Here is a 13,481-nt window from a genome sequence, read left to right as displayed (position 1 = left end):
TGAAGCTTCCTCTCTCCCACACGGACTCAAACTCAGCGAATTATCTGAGTGATAGACATCCGTCAGTAATTTTCAGAGACAAAACCAGCAAGCCAAGAAAGTTTAAACAGGGAGCCCAGAGGGTGGTGTCCTTTCCCCGCTACTATCTCAACCATCAGAGGGAGTCTCTATTGGCTCTTATGCTGACGACTGCTCGATAAGGGCATCTGGGAATGGAGTTGATGACTTGTGCTCGAAAATAAACGAACTTTCTCGCTTCTTCACTGCAGGAGCTTAACCCCTACAAAATCCTCGGCAACTCTTTTTACCAGCTGGAAGAAGGAGGTCAGACTGCAGCTGGGAATTTACGTCGATGGCGCTTAAATTCCGACGGTAAATAACCCGAAAATTGTCGGAGTAACCTTCTGTAGTCTGCTCTCCTTCTAAAGTACAGAACTGAAACAAGGTCCTCAAGGGTAAAGACAAAGAAACGTTGCAGGAAATATACAAGGCAATTAGCCGGCCGGTTCTAAGCTATGCAGCGCCTGTGTGGTCGCCGGGGACTAGAAAGACGCAGTGGACGAAGCTGCAGACTTTCTAAAACACGGCATTCCGGACAGCGATCGAATTCTTCTGATGTCGTCACAACATCACCTGCAGGACGAGGCTCAAATTCTCGCCGTTACGGAGTACAACACAATGCTCTGTAAGCAATTCCTAGTACGGAGCCACCGACGTGGGCACCCGAACAGACACTTGCTTGCGGAGGAGCGCTCTGCAAAGCACGTCAGAAGGCATATATACTAACTAAAGGGCGAAGTTCAGAGGTTCATAATTCAACCTCTGGACCCTACAGGCCATAAACGGCATTGAACCACAATAGCCCAACTGGCCACTGCAGCAGGTGAAACGCGTAGATTAGATACAGATGTGCCCCACGAGTAACCGGCTTGCGGAGCGACACCACACGACTCGAGACATCGCTTCTTTGTGCTTATGAACAGACCCTATAGAAGCTGCACGCTTGTTGGGTTTCCGTTAGTTGTGCTTGACGACAACGATTGAGAGATAAGCCGTTCTAGGCGGGATTGAGTAGCAGCTACAACAACAACAACAACCAGAAGGCCGAAAACACAAATTAGCTTGAATAGAGGGAATGTTCTTAAAACAACACAGTGATTACTTCAGAGTCCTTAGCTGAAGAAGGGCCTGACAAGTGTGAGCTCCAAAACTACGATCACTTGAGTTTCGACAGCAAAGCCATTGAGTTGTATAATCAAAAGCCTCAAATCTGAAATATCATTATCACTCTTCTTAAGAAAGTCGTCACATCCTATGTAGGTGGCCAAGGAACACTGAGCCATTGATCCATGAGCCTTTTCCACCTCTTGAGAAGTCTTCACCTTGACTATACACATATTGAATGAACTTTGGAATGGAAATACATTCGTTTACGAGCATCGAACTTCATCTCATTCATCATTGGTTACAGATAAAATCTAACTTCGAAACCAGTTACGGCGCCATTGGAACAAAATACAGCTCCGGGTATCACAACGACGGCCTGCTTAAACTGGCGATAGTTATCAAGCGAAATGTTTAGACCTCCTTTCAGTAAACGGATTACCTCGTCATTCTGCCTTGTAATTGGGAAGTCAGAAGCTATCGAGCCTATAGACTTCAGTTGCCAAACAACGGGGCTTTTCATTCCACTGGGATACGGAAGAGCATATAAATTCCAAAATTTATTTTTAAAGATAATCCCATAGGACACATTAAGCTCTTTGCTCTTCGCAATAACGATTTCTTGCTTATTCCAGAAAATCCCACATAACGGAACTACTAAGCAACTAAACTCAATAACGAGATCAGCTAAAGTGGCAGCATCAACAAAAAACAAACTGCTAGCAACAACATAAATGGCACCTAAAAGCAATCAGCCTGGCGGCTATGTATAGCGAGCAACGGCAGGTGGCCAATTGCCAGTGAGCAGTGGCAAAGCAAAAGGGCATTAAAACAACAGCAAACGCGACCGAGCACTAAACAATCTGCGATGCGTAGGCAACAACAGTGGATACAGCAAAAAAAAGGCCTAAGCAACTCGATTGTAGTCATCGCTGCCGCCGATGTGTTGTAAACACCTTTTCGTCGCTTGTTTGTTTGCTCGCCTGTTGTCTGCGAGTTTTGATTGCGGCCGCCGCCGCCACCAGCAGCACTTTTTCACCTGCCGTTTTGTTTAGCAGTTTTTTTTTTGTGAGGCATGTTTTCGTGGCACCTTGTTATTGCTTCTATTGTTGTAAATCATCAACATGCGACGTAGGTAGGCAATCAGGCAGCCAAGCTGTCACTCACTCACTCACTCATGGACTCGGGCAGCGGCAATAGTCCATCAGCAGACGTCGAGCGTCCGTCGGCGTTTTGGGGCATTTGCGAACCAAGTGCGGCTTGTGGGCCTATTAATTTTGATGTTTATGATTAAATACCCATGTCTCGTGTCTGTTAGCCGCACGTCCAGGCGCGAAGTGGGCAGGCAGTCAGTCAATGGCAAGCAAGCAATCCTGCACCACAACGAAGGAAGGCAGGCCGGCAGACCGGCAAACAAGCGTCCAGTTCAGTCAGCTTGGCACCCAAGTCATGCAGCCAATTGACTTTGATTTGTACATGCCACCGCGTTTCATGTTTGTGGCATAAACGCTGACAATAAACATGTGATTTGTTGGCGGCCGCCGGACAGAGTGCGAGGAGCGAAAGTGAGCGTACCACGTAATGTCTGCTGGCCAAGTTTTTGCTACCTTTTTACGCTTTTGTATATTTTTTCTTGTTAGCCAAAATCCAGCTAGACCTTTTGCTTTGAGTTGATAAATTCGCACTTCTTTCTTACTTTCTTTGCTTGGCAGGATTTTTTGTATTTTAATTTTTTTTACTGACCGCTGCCAATTTTCACTGTATTCCACAAATCATTAAGTAGCGCGCTCTCCGTGATAAACTTATAATTATGCGCAATTAAAAGTGCGCACCTCGCATAAGAAACGTCTTCGTTTCTTGGATTGAAGGGTGTCAACGGGCTTGTGCTGGCAAGTAGTGTTTGTTTGGCGGTGTATAAAAGTTGTTGAAAGCGCACCTTGTTTGGCACAAACATATGTTGAAAGCTAATAACTCTGTGTGCTTTTCTCCGCAGTCTGATTTGTCGGAAAGAGGCGAAGCTGGAAGACAGCTTTGTTAAGTTGTCAACTCTGAAATAACGAGAAGATTTTGTTTTGAACTGCTACTGTTGTTAATTACTCCAGGAAAGTGCTCTGCGAGTTGCAGGAAAGTAGTGTTTAGTTGCACTGGTCTAGCGTTTTCGTTCGGACGACGAAGGCCAGTGAAAGAAAGACATGGAATGCAAGGCGTAGACTAAGGTGTAAATCGACGCCATAAATTGTAAGATGGCTCCAGTCCGATTGAATCGGTGGACTACTAATGAGCGCTTCCAAAGTAGAGAGGTATTCTGTGAAACGTCCAGGGTCTGTTATATAGGCTCAAGGTTCTCTGATGACTCGATTGCTTTGCTGGTAAAAGTAGTAGATTAAAGGGTTTTGAGGTTTTCGGCAATACGAGCAGAGTCAATATTAGGCTCATGTTTAATGGGAAGGTGGCTAAGACGTCAGACCCTCTGATGACTTGATTGGTTTTCTGGTATGAAAGAAGCTTAAGGAATACATAAGTGCTCAGTGAAAGATCCAGAGGAATGTGAAGGTTCAAGTTTAATGAGAAGCTATCTACGACACCAGGCTCTTTGATGGTTGGGTTGCTATGCCGGTATGGGAGGAGGGTTCCGACGTTTGCAGCGATACGAGCAGAAAAAATTTAGGGCCCAATTTGAATGGGAAAATGCCTCCGAATCGGAGTAGGGCTTTCTACCGAAGAAAACTCTGGTTTTTATGGGTTATTTAAAGCAAAAGTGGAGACGGGACCGATAAAATAGGGTGGGATAAAGTGGGAGAGGAGAGAATAGATAAGGCAAAATAGGATGTGATGCGAAAGGATGGTATAGAACAGGGTAAGATAGGATGGATTGGATAGGATAGGAAAAGACAAGGATGGCAGGCAGATCATAGCATAGGATACGATAGAATGAGGTAAGATGAATAGGATGGGAAAACATAGTGCAGCGATAAAGGGGATAAGAAAACATAGCATAAAAAAGTTTAAACTAAATTTGAACGAGTTAGGGTCATCTCATTCTAGCTAAGAAAAAGACGGCATGGAATATAAGAGGTTAAGATGAGATAAGATGATGGCATGATATAGGGTAGGAAAGGATAGAAAGGGCTAAGAGAGGATTAGAATGGATGAAATAGGCTAGCTTCGGTTGGCATGCTATGAGAAAGGAAAGGATATGAAGATCTAGGTTCGAATAGCATGGGATCCTAGCTTGGATAAGAACTATCTGTCTTTTTATTAGAAATCTTTTCTTTAGTGGGTCGAAGTGAAATTAGACGAAACGAAAATATTTATACATCATTACTTAGTCTAATAGCTCGGCCAACTGCTGGCTAACTGGCTTTTTGCAGAAAATCCAATTAACCTAAATGCTTTTGACACTATCAACCGCAACGTCATTAATAAAAATTCATAAAATTCACGCGTCACGCATTCTTCAGTAAAAAATTAAATAAAATTATTATAACCCGTCGCTAAAAGCGTGCCTCGGTGGCGGCGCGGCGTGCAGTGGCTTTTGCGGCTTTTGACGTTAATCGCTAAAGCTTCTGTAGGCGTGAAAAAATAAGCAAAATTTGCAAGCATTCAGCAGCAGCAAGCAAGCAAGTTCGATTATTTTAAGCGTGTAAGAGACTGTCGTCGTCATAGAGATTGGTGGGATTAAATCAGGCAGCAGCATCGGGCGGAAGGTATACAATTTGTTGCGCCGTAAACCACCGTAGAAGTGTTGAGTTTGCTCGATGATTTTGTTGGCTTGCTTGTTATTGGCGGCGGAATGCCGGTGATTTTGACACAGTGGAGACCAAAATAATTTTTTTTTTTTGAAGTTCATATTTTTTGCAAATTTTAATTTTTACATTTATTTGGTAATCGAGAACTAACTATGCAGCTTTTTTTGGGAAAGTTCGCAAACTTTTTATGTTTTCTAATATTTTTAAGACAAAAATTTGCTAGTTTAAGTTAATAAATTTTTTAAGTCTACACAATTAAGTGAGTTTAGTTAAATTTTTTAACTATCTAAACTATTAAAATATTTTTTTAATGAGTATCAATATTTTTTTTTTAACTTTTTATTGTATACATTTTTTATTTTCAGAAATTTAAATTTTTTCTCTATGTCGTCTTTTTATTGCAATCTTTTGCCCATTTTATAGTGTTTTTTTTCAAATATTTTTTTCTTACTAAAACTTCAGCATTTTTCTGCTATTCAAATTTAATTTTTTATAATATTTTACAACGATTTTCTAAACTTTCTAAATTTATTCTTTAAGTAGATATTCACAATTACATAAACTTTTTTAATTTTTTAATTAATTACACTTTACAAATATTTTTTTAACGCCTGTCCAACAAACTTAATTTTCTATTGGGATTTTTTTTTTTTTTTTTGCGGAAATTCAAACTTTTCAACTCTATTTCTTTTTAGTTGGCATATCTACTTATGTTTTTTGTATAGAGTTTTTCTTATTTTCCGCATTTTTCCATAATTTCCGCTGTCTTCTCTTCATCTAAAAACAACTTCTCGCCATTAGAAATTCAAAATATTTACACTATTTATGCAAATCTTTCGCAACAACAACAATATCGCAAAACCAGTAAAAACAGCTGTCCCCGCAAAGTTGCGCCTGCCCTACTGCTTTGGTTGTAGTTTAATCAAGCGCGCATTAAACGCGTGTAAGCCAAGTTAATTTGCCACGAGCCGCGGTTAAGCTTATTAAGTTGCGCTAAGACAGTTTGAGAGGCTTAAAAAAACCAAATTTAACAAAATATAAACAAATGACTGCCATAAATATGAATACAAATGAGAAAAAAGCTCAAAAAATATGAAAATTTTGGGAATAAAAAAAATTCAATTTCGAAATATTAAAATATATGCATATACATTTCAGATACGTCTAGGAATTTATTTTCCCTTTTCGCCTTTAACCACATTTGATTCGTATTAATTTTATTTTTATTTTTGCTTAAATAAAAAATGTCGAAATATTATTTATAAATGGAAATGAGTAAAAAGCATTGCTAACAAATGTTTTGAAAAATTATACAAACAATTTTAAATGGGCTTTTACGAAACCAAAAACCATAAATAAATTAGCCAAAGCCGTATCTAAAATACCAGCAATGGCAACGGCTATTGAAGCTTAAAGCGGCCACAATAAAGCCGCTCAAAGACAACACCTAAGCCATCGCTTTGTTAAGTTATTTTACCTGCTGAAGAGCCTGTGAACTTTGCGTACGCTCGCTTGGCGGTCGATTACGCGTGCGCGCACGCATTTTGGCTTAATTAACTCAACGATGGCGGCGGTGTAGGTTACGTTACTTGTGTGTTAACGAGCCAACATCGTCGCAGTCTTTTGAGCAACTATTCTTTTTTTTTTTAAACTTCAAACACAATAACAACAACCACGCTTGGCAGCTTTAAAACTTTGTAGGCGCTGCGCCGCCACCGCCGCCACCATCACAGTCGCCACAATTATGTTATTCTTCCACAATGGGCCATCATGTCTCGATACAAATCACTTGGCATTCGTTCGTTCGATGTGTGTGCTGAGCTTTAAAAATATACCCGCGTGGCAAAGAGTTGAAGCATACTCGCGTGTTGTAATATATTTAATAAAACTAGACAACATAAACGCCGAAGAATGCTGTGTGGCACGTTTGTTGGCCAAGGTTGGTTGTTTAGCAGTTGCCACAGAGGCGTGAAAATATTTCTCGCATCACTGCCGCAACGCAGCCGATGCAAGACGTTTAGAGTGCTATGCACTAAGCGCGCGCAGTCAAGAGTGAGTAAACGTAGTTTGACGAGGAGGATTTAGTTAAAGTTGGTGGTCTCTCCGCGCTGCGCTGCGTGCTAACAAGCTTAAGAATGTGGCGAAGGGCAAGATTTTTACGATGAAATAACAAGTGTGGCAATAAGCATCGCAAGTGCCAGTTATTAAAGTTTGCTGCAGTCGCATGAAAGGCAGCGCTTAGCTCGATGGTGGCGGTTTCAAGTTGCGCTAAAATTTTTGTGAATGTTCAGTGAGTTAGAAAAATGGTTTTTAAGATCTATGTTTCTAATCTGGCAGATTGTTACTGAGTGGAGGTGTGAAGAAGTTAGGCAGTTTCGTCCCATGCCGTTTCCCAAAAAGCTGTAAGATTAGCCCATGACCTTTTTTCACAGAGGGATCAGCCCCTTTGTCGTAAATAAATACAAAAAGTTCATGAATGCATAGTGAGACATGATAGAAATCTATCGGGCCGTGTTTGGCCATTGCGAATAGATTAGTTTGAATGAACCACTCTCAAAAAGTTCGTTGGACACCACATTTTAAGCACATTCCTCAGAGTGTAGGAAATTTCGGATCTCTACAGCGTATAAGTCTTGGAAAGCTTGGTATTTTTTCCTCTTTGTTGCTCGAGTATTGACCAACGAGCACGAGAAACGCTGTAGGTGTTTACATTTAGCGGCTGTTTTTGCCGCCCGGCCTTTTTCTCGCGAGCAAATCGCAAAGGTTGACTTAGTTTCCCGTCGCTTTTCTTGATTTATTCCTCACACACTTGACTGCTATTTCACAGTAGAATCTCGGCAGCTTCCACCCTTCTTCACGCATTTCATCTAAGGTCTTTTAGTCCTAACCGTCTCTCGGTAATAAAGGGAGGACGAGTTCCGGGCTGTCCAGCAACATGGTAGGTCCTACCGAAATTCACTTAATGAAAATCGCAAATTCCATTGGGACGTCTTAGTCAAAAGTTGCTACCTTAGTTGCCTGCGATCTATTCGTGGCTACATATAAGAACCTCGATCCTGGTACAGTTCACTAACTGCGCTTTAATGCCTTCGCTGCAGCTTGGCACTCGATGGAGTCCTTTCTTGCAGATGAAGTTTAAAACCCGGATGCAGGTTGCTAGTCGATACTTCTTATCACTTCCCCACGTCTTTGTCTATTTGAGTTTTCTTGCTCTAGAACTCTTAAAGCTCCTGACATATTCGTTGTACTACTTCATATTGTGGACGCCGCCTGAACTTAGTTACCTGCTAATTCCTCTAATTGGGCAAGTTTAGCTGCCATACTCAGCCGTCTAAGTTCCATTGTCTTCTCGATAATTTGGTATTGTGCCAAGTTACCTTTAACTCTACTTACATAGCCATTCCGCGTTCACAGTTTTGCGATAAGCTTTTGGCATTGAGGCAACGCAATTCCACTTAATAATTAGTGTAGACTTTTGGTTAGGAGACACGTCAGACTCCTTTTATGATAGTCAATATCTGTAATATTAATTTCTTGTGTCGCCTGGCATTTTCCTCTAATCCCTGTGAATATTTAATTTCAAATTGTGATATCAAATCCTCGCTTCCAGCGACATTTTTTATGGATTTAACAACAACAGTAAACAGCAGACAAAACACTTGCTGCTCGCAAATTGCACAACGAACATGACTTGACGTTTATAATCCCCATAACCTTCAACAAAACCACTGTCGTAATCCACTACCTCACCAACCAACACCACCGCCAGCAGTGCATAAATACTAAATGTTTCCGCACTGGATGACAACGGTGACGCCTGTCGAAGTGTCGGTGAGTATTGTTGTTGGTGTTAGTGTTGACTTGGTAGTGTGAAAACAAAAATCAATAATCCTTCAACAATGCGAAAACATACGTCCTTCCAACTCCACTCGGTTTTTGCGAAAGCTTGCGTGTGTGTGTGTGTGTGTGTAGACACTGCTAATGACATATTTTATACTACATCTAGTAGATGGGTGTTTATACGTATTCGTGTGCACTCTACTGTGTGTGTGTGTGTGTGTGCGCTGGTTGACTTGGACGTCGATTTTACATTCAAAAGTGTAGCCAAAAGTACGAGTATATGACAAGGCTGTGTTGTAAATGTACGGTTGCCATCACAGTGCGCCTGCATGACAGCCTGTGTGGCCTATGGGAAAAGGGGTTGCTGTATGTCCTTGAACTTAACGATTGGTGACAGTGTCAGTGCGAAGGGATATAAGCTTTTCTGCGAGTCGAATGCTTGCAAGTGAAAGGAAATTAAAAATATTTGTACTATAGTGCGAATGAAAGTGTGCTTGCAAGAAGCACCCTTGCAAAAATTAATAACTTTTGAAAAATACGATAAGCTGATAGATGCATGTAAGAGAAGACTTCAAGTGGAGTATGTTTAGTTGAAATTGCAGGTTGGGAATTTAGTGCAAGTGACTAGCTAGAACAAATTTTAACTAACCTAGGCGCCAGCACACTGTAGAATTAAATCGAGTAGCTCATAAGCTGACAAATTGCGGATTTGCCGCGAAGAAAAATTTACCGCGCAGTTTTGCAGCGGTCGGTATTTTGACCCAGAACCTCGTGTACAAACGGCACAGCGATCGTTAATGCAACAACAATACCTGCAATACAGCTAAACGCTGCTCGAAAAGTCTCTCTGGGTAACTCTTTATTATCGCAAAACGTTTACAAACTTCTCCCGTGCTGTCATCCTGCCAACTACCGGCTCACAATTTTTTAAATTTCGCTGTCATTTAATTCCTATTTGTCGTATTCTGCTGTTGATTACGCATTCCACTTTCAATGTTCTCTTGTCTGCCCACGCATTTGACGGAGGCACATTTATTTTCCCAAAGCAGCGGCTATCAGTACCATCCATCTACGACGTAGATAGATCCTACGCGTAACTTTTCTGACGTATTTTCCCTCCTCTTGCTCAACATACAGCGTTTCCGGCCGTCATTCCCTTTGTGCTGTGCTTACGACACAGACTACCCGCTTCTTTGTATTGCCTAAACAGAGCCTAGTTGGGTATGCGTTGTTTTTTTGCCACTTTTGACATTCTAATCAAATTTGTTTGAGCCGCGCGGCAAAGTACATAAGTAGGCATTTGACAGTCCACCTCCCCAACGGTCGCAAGACCAAATGTAAATTTCATCCCTCTAAGCCACTTGTGCCGAGTCACAAAAGTTTTTGCGTTGTTTTGTATTGCTGGTGTGGACCCCACCACCATGTGTCCTTACAGCATTTGAAGCTTTCATTTTCTTTTCATTACATTTTCGTCTTGCTCATCATAGCATTGAAAATGCGCACTTATCAACAGTAATATCAACAGCAGAACCTTCACTGGCTACCCGTCAACCATTTCTCAGATCGTTGGCAACGTTTTACTAGTTATCGTCTTCATTAGCACTAAACGTTATTGCGCACAGCATTTTCTATCAGCATTAACATCAGCATCATCGTGAACATCAGCATCATCGTCAACATCAACATCAACATAAATTTCATCAACGGCATCGTCAATGCTTGTTTGCCTGCGTGCGTGGCAAGGTTTTAGCATCAAAGTCGAAATTTCACAGCACATTGGGTAGTGAGTGACAGTTTGAGCGCCGTTGCTTACCATTCGAACGTCATAATCGCGATGTCAATTTTGCGCTGTTTCGTTTTACAGTTTTTCATTTCATTTGGTGGGTATGAAAAAGTGCATCATCGCAAGCTGATCGTACTTCTGCGCCGCCAGGAATTTTTCGATATATTAACGCACTCGCTCCACGTTTTTTTTAATGTCCCATTGACTACGTCCGGCGCAATACGTCGAAGTTAACAACGCGCGCCTAAAAAGGAATCCACTCATGTGAGAAGTTTTAGAGAGAATTTTTTGGCCTTCCTTTCTTTTTCCTTCCTCACCTCCTACACTTCCACCAACATTGAAATATTCATTTCCCCAACCATGCTGACGTTTATAAATTTGACATTCGTTGAGTTTGTGTATGGCCTCGCAGGCGTGCTTGTCTAATCGAATAATGACGCTAATATTATTTAAGTCTCGATTGAATGAATAAACGTATGATGACGACGAATACACATTAATTGTGAATGAGCTGTGGCTGATGACTGACTGCGTATGATAATTACAGCGGTGTTGCCTTTAGCGCCGTTTACTGAAGTTCTTAATTAGCAATTTGTTGCTGACGTTGTGCGTGCTGAAGAGCAGACAACGAAATGAAATCCATGGCAAAATTAGAATATTTCTTTTAATGAGTTACAAGATTACTTCATTAGAGGTAATCACATTATTTAATGGATTTCCACTTCCTTCTTTAACAGCAGTGGCGATTCCAGCACTTATGCTCTGTTTCCAGTTGCTAATTGTGCAAGAGGGCTTATATCACTTAAAATAAAAATTATAGCAATGTTGGCGGCACGGGTTTGAGAGCAAACATATTTTCCAAGCATTGCTGCCAGCTGCCTTGGACTGTCTGCCATGAGGAAATTGCTGATTTTTTAGTTTTAAACACCACACATCATTGTTTGCACTTTTCCGCTGTACAATGGAAAATTCCTCAAAACTCAACGCATTAATGCAATTGTGCCGCGAAATGTTAAAAATTTCCGCATTTACAAGCTGCATAACGAGATACACGAAATTGCGTTTCTCCTTCCACTTCGGATTTCTTAAATTTTTGCGAATCATTGAAATCTCATTGGAATTTTTAAGCCGAAAAAACGACAATTTTTTCGCGCATAGCCTCAACGCGGCTAGCGGCAGCGAGTCTCAAAAATCAGCACAGGCGGTCGTCATGAAAGAAGTCGTCGGCATGCAAGACGAATGAAACGCGGCAGCAGTCAGTCAGTTTCACAGCATTTTAAGTGGCGTAAGCGCGAAGCCGAAAATCGCATTAAACGTAACCAAACGACCAGCAAACCAAAAAAATAAAAAAATGCAGCCAATTCAAGCATTCAGGTGGTGGTGAGGTGATGCGGCTACTGCTACTGCCAGTTTGCGCGTCCGTTTACGGTTGTTATCATCAACACCGCCAACAATCAAAAGGAATCCGTAGTAAAGCCGCTCAAATGCCACCGCGTGAGATTGGGCACTTGCTGGATCGATCGGTGGTCGATTCAGTAACCGCTGCTCTCCACCAACAAAGTGCGACAAAGCCATCATGTGGTGGTTTGGATCCGAGCTTTCGCACCAGCGCCGCTGTTTGTAGTTGTAAGTTCTTTTCTATGTGGACAAAGTGTTCACTGCCAGCGGCGACAGCTATGTATGAATACGCGTTCACCGATCATTCATGCCATGTTCGTAGGCCGCGTAAATTACTACTGTTTTTTTATTGTTATTACTATGTTACCTGCGCTGATTTCGATTATTGCTGTGGTTGTTAGTCGGTTTCCACACTCAATACACGGGCTCTTATTTTGTCCCACCTCTTTAGCGCTTTACAGTTTATATACGCGGTGCTGGGTCTTGGTGTTCTTTTAATTTTTTTCTTTTTATTTCTTTTATTTTTCTTACGCTTACTTTGGAAGTTTTTTCAGGCCGTTGGTGGTCACGGAACAAAACCAAACAGCCGGTGGCCATGCATATGCCAATGGCGGCGGCAAAAGCGTTGTTGGTAGCGAAGTTGGTTGGCTGATTGCTGCAATGGCTGTTGTTATTGTAGCTTGTTCATTCATACGCATTTCGCGGGACATTCTTTGCTTTCGGATAGTTTTGCTTGTCGGCATACTACCCTTATATTCGTAACTGTTTTATTTATTTATTTAGAGAAGAAGCGTTAAAATAAAATGTACACTTCTGCCAGCAGCAAAGACACCAAGAACGCAGAAATAAAAAGCCCAACTCTTTTGCGTACCAAAACTTAGCTATTTGAAGCATGAATCTGCAGCACAACAGCGCTTAAAACAACAGACACCTGCAATGAGTGGCAATTACTGCACAGCGTCGGTATTTAAATACAGCGTTTGCACATTAGTATGCTGCTCTCCCCTGCGGCTCATTCAAGCATGCACTGACTAACTCGTCTAATGTGTGGGAAAATTTTCCAACCTTACGTAGTTTGGTACGAGTAAGACGGCGGTGATTGTAAGTGGCCAGTTGGCCTGCAAAGTACCTGCACCTTTTGACCGACCAGCTGTAGGTTTTTCGGTCTATTCGCCTTTCTGTCCGTGTAACATTCGCGCGACATCACTTTACTTGCTGTTGCTTCATTTAAATCTATTAACACGTTTGCGCCGCGGAGTGCATAAATGCCCATTAACGGCAGCTATACATATATCGTGTGTTAACACGAGAATATTTTCATTGCCCTTTGCCGGCGGGTATTTGCTGAGTTGTAGTGAAATCTTTTCGTTAAATAATCACTCGTTATTTCGCTACACTTTATTGCAATGTTAAACTACAAACTCGGGAGAAAATAAAGGTCCTCGCCCAACTTTTTAGCAACTATAAGTGCTGGGCACCCTGAAATTGTGCATATGGAAACTGTGCATACGAAATAATGCATATGAAAAAAACCGAAATAATGCATA

This window comes from Rhagoletis zephyria, unplaced genomic scaffold (genome assembly GCF_001687245.7).
Source record: "Rhagoletis zephyria isolate East Lansing unplaced genomic scaffold, Rhagoletis_zephyria_1.1 Rzeph_scaffold_00198, whole genome shotgun sequence".
Classification (NCBI taxonomy): domain Eukaryota; kingdom Metazoa; phylum Arthropoda; class Insecta; order Diptera; family Tephritidae; genus Rhagoletis; species Rhagoletis zephyria.
This window is presented reverse-complemented; position numbering follows the sequence as displayed.